This window comes from Solanum stenotomum, chromosome 2 (genome assembly GCF_019186545.1).
Source record: "Solanum stenotomum isolate F172 chromosome 2, ASM1918654v1, whole genome shotgun sequence".
Taxonomy (NCBI): domain Eukaryota; kingdom Viridiplantae; phylum Streptophyta; class Magnoliopsida; order Solanales; family Solanaceae; genus Solanum; species Solanum stenotomum.
Window position 1 is genome coordinate 67,414,626 of NC_064283.1, and position 8,834 is coordinate 67,423,459.

The 8,834-nt window shown below is 37.4% G+C and overlaps 1 protein-coding gene across 1 annotated transcript in view; it reads right to left on the bottom strand.

The window, feature by feature from the left end:
* The window catches only part of LOC125856762 (UPF0481 protein At3g47200-like), a 66,863-nt gene extending 62,153 nt beyond the window's left edge, over positions 1–4,710 (bottom strand). The window contains exon 1 of the mRNA XM_049536385.1: positions 4,698–4,710. The gene's annotated coding sequence lies outside the window, so the exon portion shown is untranslated. The remainder of the gene's footprint in view (positions 1–4,697) is intronic.
* Between the last annotated feature and the right edge of the window lie 4,124 nt (positions 4,711–8,834).

Here is an 8,834-nt window from a genome sequence, read left to right on the forward strand (position 1 = left end):
TATTAGGGATTTAGACTGATTTTTAGATCAGTTTTTCCCTTTTTAAAAAGAGTGAGAGTGAGGGTTTGTGAGTGAAGAGGAGAAGAAGAGGAGAAAGAGAAGAAGAAGCAAGGATTCGTCAAGATCGTCGTGAATTTCGTCGGGGGTGATCCCTATTAAGGTATGTGAGATCATAGTATTGGGTTGGTTCTTTCCCCCACACGCCAAACTCGTTTAAATTTTGAGAAAAAGATTGGTTGTGTTTGTTGAAGTTTGTGGTTGTGTTTGTTGAAGTTGTTGGTTGTGTTGTTGAAGTTCCTTGTTGTCTTGGTACATGTTTCAGGTTGTGATTTCGAGTTGAATCTAGTGTATGTTGAGGGGTTTTATGATTCTAAGTGTTTGGGGCTGAAACCTTTGAAGTTAAGGTGGTTTAGAGTTGGAAAAATGAAGGAGAAAAGTCGAATTTTTAGGGGAAACGGCTGGGGCGTCGCGCCAGCCAGCGCGCCCCAAAAGGGGTTCTGAGCTACCACCCTTGGGGCGGCACGCCTTGCAGAGCGCCCAGCAGGCCCCTCTGAGGTCTGAGGGCTGGCGCCCCGCGCCTCTTAGAGCGCCAAGGACACCAAGTCTTCCCATTCATTCCCTACTTTTTCATACATGTTCCTTGGTAATGTACCTATGTTTCATAGTTGTTTTCAACACTCCAAGGTACGTCTAAACGTCAAGAACTCATCCATAAACATGTGACTATACACACGTCTAAACGTCAAGAACTCATCCATAAACATGTAATCATACACCTTGAATCCATAATCCAATTCGAGGGAAGATAGGATCCAAGTCAAGTGAAGTTAGAAGTCAAGTGAAGTTAGAGTCAAGCTTAGAAGTTAAGTAAGTCAAAGCAAGTCTTTAAGGTTTTCCAAGAGTCTTCATTGAACGTTTCAACTTCATTTTAAGGATAGAGTTCCAAGTTAAGTATAGAGTTTCAAGTTGAATAAAGAGCATAGAGTTTCAAGTTAAGCCAAGAGTAAAGGGTCAAGTTCATTTCTCAAAAGTTATTAGGGAACTAAGTGTTCCCAAAGAAGTTTATAAATGTTTTCACATTTAAGATGAGAGGAAACTGAGATTTCCAAAAGAGTTTTGAGCAGTTTAAGTACTATCTCTTTTTGAGAAAAGATGAGTTTTGCAAAAAAGTTTCTAAAACATGATTAGTATGACAAATCGAGTATGTCATCAATGTTTAAACAGTATGGTCTCTAGATATACCATCAATGTTTAAGCAGTATGACTTTCCTGAGTCATCAATGATCATATTAAAATATGGTTTTGATATGTTCTTTTTAGAAAGAGTTTTCAAGAGNCTGGTGGGTTATAGTAGGTGCCATCACGACTTGAGAAATCGGGTCGTGACACTTGAGCACCGAATTGGAGACACGAGTTCATATTAACTCAACTCTCCATAAGAACCATGTAGCCAAACATGGGATTTGACGGGTCATACTTTTTAGATGATCACGTAAAGTTAAGCTAGTGGATCCACTAAGTTTAAGTTAAAGTTAAAGTAAGGTCCTATATCACGGCAAGGTATAGAATGGTCCTTGGGCAACGTGAGGTAAAACGTTGTATCACCACTTAGGCATGTAGTGGTGACTATCGGTTAGAGAACTCCCATAGTAGAAATTGCATGGTTCCTCGAGGGGTTCTGCTTAGTATGGATGGGGGTATGGGACTTCATTCATGAATTGCACAAGTAGACTTTGAGATGAAGCATGGTATTTTCATGATATTATAAATATGATTTTGACGTCATGTTTTAAATAGTTTTACAAGCTTTATATATATTGCATGTGTCTTATTGCTTTATATTGAGTTCAGTTATTCATGAGTTGAACAGAGCCAAGGTAAGTTCTCTTTTATATCCCTTTGTCACACCCCAAAACCAGATGTGATGGCACGTGCCCAAACCCCACCGGACACGTCAGCCTAACACCCAAAAACCCGACGATACAGAATTTATAAAACAAGAATAAGATAGAAAGATAAGCGGAAGTCTTTAAATAAACTCAACATAATCCCAGAATTGGTTGTCATATGTACAAACCTCTAATACAGAATCTGAATAAAATATACAAGTCTAATAGCAAAGTTCTAGAATAGAACAGAACAGTAAATATAGATAACTTGAGGGCACGTCTGGAATGAACCGCTACCTCTCAAGTAAGTCTGGAAGCTCTAATCTGAAGATGAGTAATAAGTCGAATCTGATAGAGCTGTCAACCTACACAACTGTGTAGAGGCAAGGGTGAGTACCAAAAGCAACAGGTACTCGCAAGTAACACTAAACTAAGCTAACCTAGCAGCTACAAACAACTCCTTTCAATCCCAACCGAACCACCGAAACTTCATTCTAACAGCGAACCAACAACCTATACTACACAATTCATAATCAACAGATATATCCAACANTATTATATATATGGGCTCTTGTGAATCTATTGTTTCTGAATTTAAGAGTTGCATGATGAGTAAATTTGAGATGTCCGACTTGGGTATGCTGCATTATTTTCTTGGGCTTGAGGTGAGACAAGATTCGGATGGAATTTTTATTTCACAAAGGAAATATGCAACTGAACTTTTAAAGAGGTTCAGCATGCTGAATTGTAATCCATCTCCCACGCCTATGAATATGAATGAGAAGTTGGTACTCAATGATGGTACAGGTGCAGCAAATGCTTCTTATTATAGAAGCTTGGTTGGTGGTCTAAACTACTTATCGCACACAAGGCCCGATATAGCATTTTCTGTCAGTTTGATTTCAAGGTTTATGCATAGTCCTTCAAAGCAACACCTAGGTGCAGCCAAGAGGATCTTGCGATATGTTGCTGGCACAACAAGTCACGGAATTTGGTACTCAAAAGTATCAGGTTTCAGATTAATTGGCTTTACTGATAGTGATTGGGCAGGTAGCTTGGATGATCGCAGGAGCACATCTGGGAACATTTTTAGTCTTGGCTCTGGAGCAGTCTCATGGAGTTCAAAAAAACAAGATACAGTGGCTTTGTCATCTTCGGAAGCAGAATACATGGCTGCAACTTCAGCATGTTGTCAAGCTGTTTGGTTAAGGAAATTGTTAGTAGATCTTCAACAACAGCAGATTGGTCCAACGGAAATATGGTGTGACAACAAGGCGACAATAGATATGACAAAAAATCCTGTTTTTCACAGTAGAATGAAGCACATTGACACTCGCTATCACTTTATTCGCGATCTAGTCGCTGGTGGAATAATCTCACTGGAATTTTGTGGCACAAATACACAGATTGCTGATGTTCTTAGACTTCTTCAGACGACAAATGGGAGTTTGTGATTTTGAAGAAAGGGGGAGTGTTGACTAATTCTTCAAAAATAGTTAGTTTGTAGAAATCAGTTTGTGTGTCTATTTTCTAGGATTAGTGGGTTTATGTTTTACTTAGTCAATGAAATTATATTCTTATTGTAGTGGACCATGTTTACCACTTTTCCATGTTTTCCATTATTTGTGTGTTGCTTTATTTTAGCTTTAGTAGTTAATTGTAAGCCTATAAAAGGGCAATAGGAGTTTTGGTTTTGAAGCAAGAAAGTTTTGTAGTAAAAGAAACCTTCTGTCTCTCAAAGTCTTTCATTTATTTTTGCCTTTTTCATCCAACAGATTCCATTCATACGAAGCAAACTCACATCTTTTTCTGAGTCAATAAGACAACTCATGAAAACTGCAAAATCACTGAAATATCTATGATTTACATCAGAACACTGTTGTTCGTAAGCAATAAGATTTCGCATGAAGGTTTCTGTGTCATCAACGACTCGAAAACAAGGGATTGACATCAATGCATTGTCAAACTTTATATCAAATAAACTTGTGCTATCCTTAAGGTCATTGTCATTGACGTTGTCCAATGACCTCACAAAAATATTTCCAACATTTGCAAAGCTAACTCCAGCTTCAGAAAGTTCTGTTGCATTTGGCATGACCTTATTCCACATCATGTTTTGGTCCGTATTATTCCTCCTCCTGTTTATTTTTTAACTGATTCCAATAGGCTTCCAACGACGATAATTTGTTCTGCTATATTGCTACTTTTTATCTTTGAAGGTCGACATGACATGCACATGTGTACTACATGAAATAAATGTTTGAATTTTCTTTCATTACCTTCAAACTCTATACATGATTTATTAAGAGAAAAGGTCCACTCCATCATCTCTATCAATGGTTCTTCGCATTGCTCTTTTGACATTTCATAAAGCTTGGTTCGGACAAAGAAAGGAAGTTGATTTTCTACCAGCAACAAGTCTCGCTTTAGTTGATTTCTTATGCAATCTCTATTGATAATCATGTCTTCTCCAGTTCGAATGATCTTATATTGCTCTAGAACATACTCAACCACAAAGCATCCATCAAGCAACAACATTTCTGAAAATTTTTCAACAATATTGCAACTATCTATTAACCCCCATATATCATCATAACACTTAAGTGCATCATCTTTTAGTTTATCCATTTCACTAATACAACTTTCCACATCATGCAACTCTCATTTCCGCTTGAGAAACCGTTGTAGGTAACACAACTTGTATTTTTCCATCGAGCCAAGTTTAGAATCGTGTTTATGGTAAGGACCAATGGAGAGCAATTTTGGCTTATAAGCATCAGGATTTGATTCACTCAGCCCCACAGTCACCTTGAATATGGTAGTGGATTCCATAGACGACTTGTCCAAATTCATACATCTTTCATTTAGAGATTTCTTTGTTTTCAACCCTAATGGATCTTCACCATTATTTGTTTCGTCTATTTCAATTGAACAATTCACTTCACCTCCTTCTTCTATCTGTAGCTAATGAAAAATATTCATATTAGATCAGAAAGGAATATATATAGTTTGTTTCTATTAAACTGTAACACATTCACAAAATGAATATTGTAAAAATTGTTAAGATTCTATGATCCCACAAACTTGTCAATATCAAAAATGACTTGAGATGGTTTGGTCTTGTCTTATGCATTGCATGTAGGTGTAAAGTCATGATTAGTAAATGTGTTAGCAGGGATAGAGCTACCCTTTTCCAATGATTTTCAAGAATCACACCTTCGTTGGAAAATTACAATTGTATAGATAAGTCAAATTTTGATTTTATATCGATATATATTAATGTTGAAACCTCTTGAAACACGTTGAAGAGTTAGAGCAATGATTTAAGAGATTTTGCAAATGCTCTCTATTACACGTTAATATGGAAAATTTAAATGGGATGAATGAGATGACAACAGTTGGTGGCTCATACACTTGGACAAATGGACACATTTGTGGCAGGATAGATAGGGGCATAGGGCTATAGTAAATTCTGACCAGATGCTTCACATGCCAACAATAGAGGTAAAGATATTAAGATCCGGAATGTCTGATCACTCCCCTTTGAGTCTGGCACAGGACTGGTGGAAGCTCAAAAAATGAATTATGTACTGAAAGAGATAAACAATTCTGTGTTCAGAGGGGTGAAGGACAAAATCCGGAAAAACAGAGAGCAACTTCACCAAGTAATATGCTAGACCATAAAATGGTGCATGCTACTAGGGAGCAAGAAAAGGAACTGAGGAACCAACTGGAGAAGTGGAATTCGGTTGAGGAAAGTGCTATGAGACAAAAGTCCAGGGTGCAATAGTTGAACCTAGGTGATGCTAATATATGATACTTCTTTGGTCATATGAGAAATAGAGTGGACCAGAATACTATCACAAGCCTCACTACTGCTGCATCTATAATTGTGCATTCTCAAGAAGATATTGAGGAAGAGACACTGTATTTTTATCAAGGATTACTTGGAAAGGCTGCAAATTATTTGCCAAATGTAGATACCGCTGTATTGAGGAAGGGAAGAATGCTAAATAGAGCTCAACAAATTCAGATAGATTAAATGTTGTGTTTTACAAAAGAGAATGGTCAATAGTGGGGGAGGAGCTTACACAAGCAGTCTTAAATTTCGTTGACACTGGTGAGATGTTCCAACCTATTAATTGTACTGTTGTAACACTTATACCTAAGGTGGAAAACCAAGCTAGAATAAGTGAAAACAGACCATTTTCATGTTGCGCAACAATATACAAAGTTATAGCTAAAGTAATCACTGCTAGGTTTAAACTGGTCATGGAGAGTTTTGTGGATCCTAATCAATCAACATTTACCAGGAAGGCTTTTGAATGACAATGTGATACCGAGTCATGAAATTGTAAAAGGATATGTGAGACGAGATTTCTAAAAGGTGTATGTTGAAAATTGACATGAAAAAAGTTTATGATTCTCTGGAATGGACTTTTTTGGAGCAGATACCAGAGGAGCTCAAAATGCCACCTAGAGTCACTAAGTGGATAATGCAACGTGTTACAATAGTCATATACTCCATTCAGATTAATGGACATAGTACAACACTTTTTAAAACAAGGAGAGGAGTAAGACAAGGGGATCCATTGTCCCCCTATTTATTTGTACTAGCAATGGATTAACTTAACAAACCAACAATGACACATAATTAAAGCAACTACTTCAAAAAACTTATGATAGCTAGAACAGTCTGTGTAGCTGTGAGTAAGAGGAGTTGATGGCTGCCACAGTTGAAATTCCTACCCAAGGACTATTGAAGTAATTGTGCCTCAAATTTGCATTCATTATGTTCCATGATTGTTCACAATGTTGAACGGCTTTTTTGCATTCTTCTTCATAATAGAAGTCGTCTGAAACGGCGACCCCTTTCCCAATTTTGTTAAAGAAGCTAGCCACTTCTTTGTCCTTTCCTATCTTGTTTACAATGATTCTGTTGACTAATTCTTCAAAAATAGTTAGTTTGCAGAAATCAGTCTGTGTGTCTATTTTCTAGGATTAGTGGGTTTATGTTTTACTTAGTCAATGAAATTATATTCTTATTGTAGTGGACCATGTTTACCACTTTTCCATGTTTTCCATTATTTGTGTGTTGCTTTATTTTAGTTTTAGTAGTTAATTGAAAGCCTATAAAAGGGCAATAGGAGTTTTGGTTTTGAAGCAAGAAAGTTTTGCAGTAAAAGAAACCTTCTGTCTCTCAAAGTCTTTCATTTATTTTTGCCTTTTTCATCCAACAAATTTGGTATCAGAGCCAGTTTTAAGAGTAACGAGAGATAAAAAATTTTCCCCAGAAATACCAAACCAGAGAAACATGGCAGCAAACTCTAACAGTAACTCCCAACATCTTCCAATTTTCAAAGGGATGAATTATCATTTTTGGAGTCTTAAGATGAAGACTCTCTTCAAGTCTCAAGAGTTGTGGGACTTGGTGGAGAGTGGATTTGCAGATCCGGATGAAGGCCACGCACAACGGCTACGGGAGAATCGCAAGAATGACTCGAAGGCGCTGTTCCTGATTCAACAAGCCCTTCATGATGATATCTTTCCGCGAATTTCAGCAGCAGAGACTTCTCACGAAGCTTGGGAAATTCTGCAACAGGAGTATATGGGAGATAAGAAGGTAATTGCTGTAAAATTACAAACTTTGCGTCGTGATTTTGAAACTTTACTTATGAAAAGTAATGAATCTGTTCAAGATTATATGTCTAGAGTTTCTTCCATTGTTAATCTCATGAAGTCGTATGGGGAGAATATTAGTGATGAAATTGTTGTGGCAAAGGTGTTGAGATCTTTAACAAAAAAATTTGAACATGTGGTTGCTGCTATTGAAGAATCCAAGGATTTATCTGATTATTCATTTGATGAATTAATGGGTTCTTTATTAGCTCATGAAGATAGGATAAACAGGTCTCATGAGAAAATTGAAGAAAAAGCATTCCAAGTGAAAGAGGAGTCATCTGGCAGAGGTAGAGGAAGAGGCAGATTTCGTGGCCGAGGTCAAGGTCGCGGTAGAGGCAGAAGTCAATTCAATGACACTCGACATCCCAAGAGTGACTTTCAGTGCCAGTATTGCAAGAAGTCTGGTCATACTGAAACATATTGTTGGACTAAGCAAAAGGACGAGCAGAATCAAGCAAATTTCTCTGAGAAAACAGAGAATGAAAGTAAGCTCTTCATGGCTCATTCTTCAATCACTAACATTACTGATAATGTTTGGTTTATTGATAGTGGATGCTCAAATCATATGACTGGCATAAGGTCTTTATTTAGAGAACTCGATGAGTCACAAAAGAGTGAGGTTCGACTTGGTGATGACAAGCAAGTTCGAGTTGAAGGCAAAGGAACCATAGCCATCAAGACAATGCAGGGTAATGTAAAACTCCTTTGCGATGTGCAACTTGTTCCTGGTTTGGCACATAATTTGCTGAGTGTTGGACAATTGATGGCAAGTGGTTACTCGGTTTTGTTTAAAAATAGTTCATGTGCTGTCAGTGATAATAAGTCTGGTCAGACTATAGCAGTTGTGCCTATGACCCAAAATAACATGTTTCCCCTTAATGTTTCAAGTGTGGAAAATAATGCCTTAATTTCTAAAGGTGTTAATGAAACTCAACTATGGCATCTTCGCTATGGCCATTTGAACATTAATGGGCTGAAATTATTGACTAGGAAGAATATGGTAGTTGGGTTACCAGAAATGGGTGATCTTGATTTATGTGAAGGTTGCATCTTCGGGAAACAAAGTAGAAAATCATTTCCTGTAGGAAAATCATGGAGAGCTGCCCGTTGTCTTGAGCTTGTACATGCCGACCTATGTGGACCAATGAAGACTGAGTCACTTGGTGGGAGTCGGTATTTTCTTCTATTTACTGATGATTATAGCCATATGAGTTGGGCTTATTTTCTGAATTTCAAATCAGAGGCGTTTGAGAATTTCAGGAA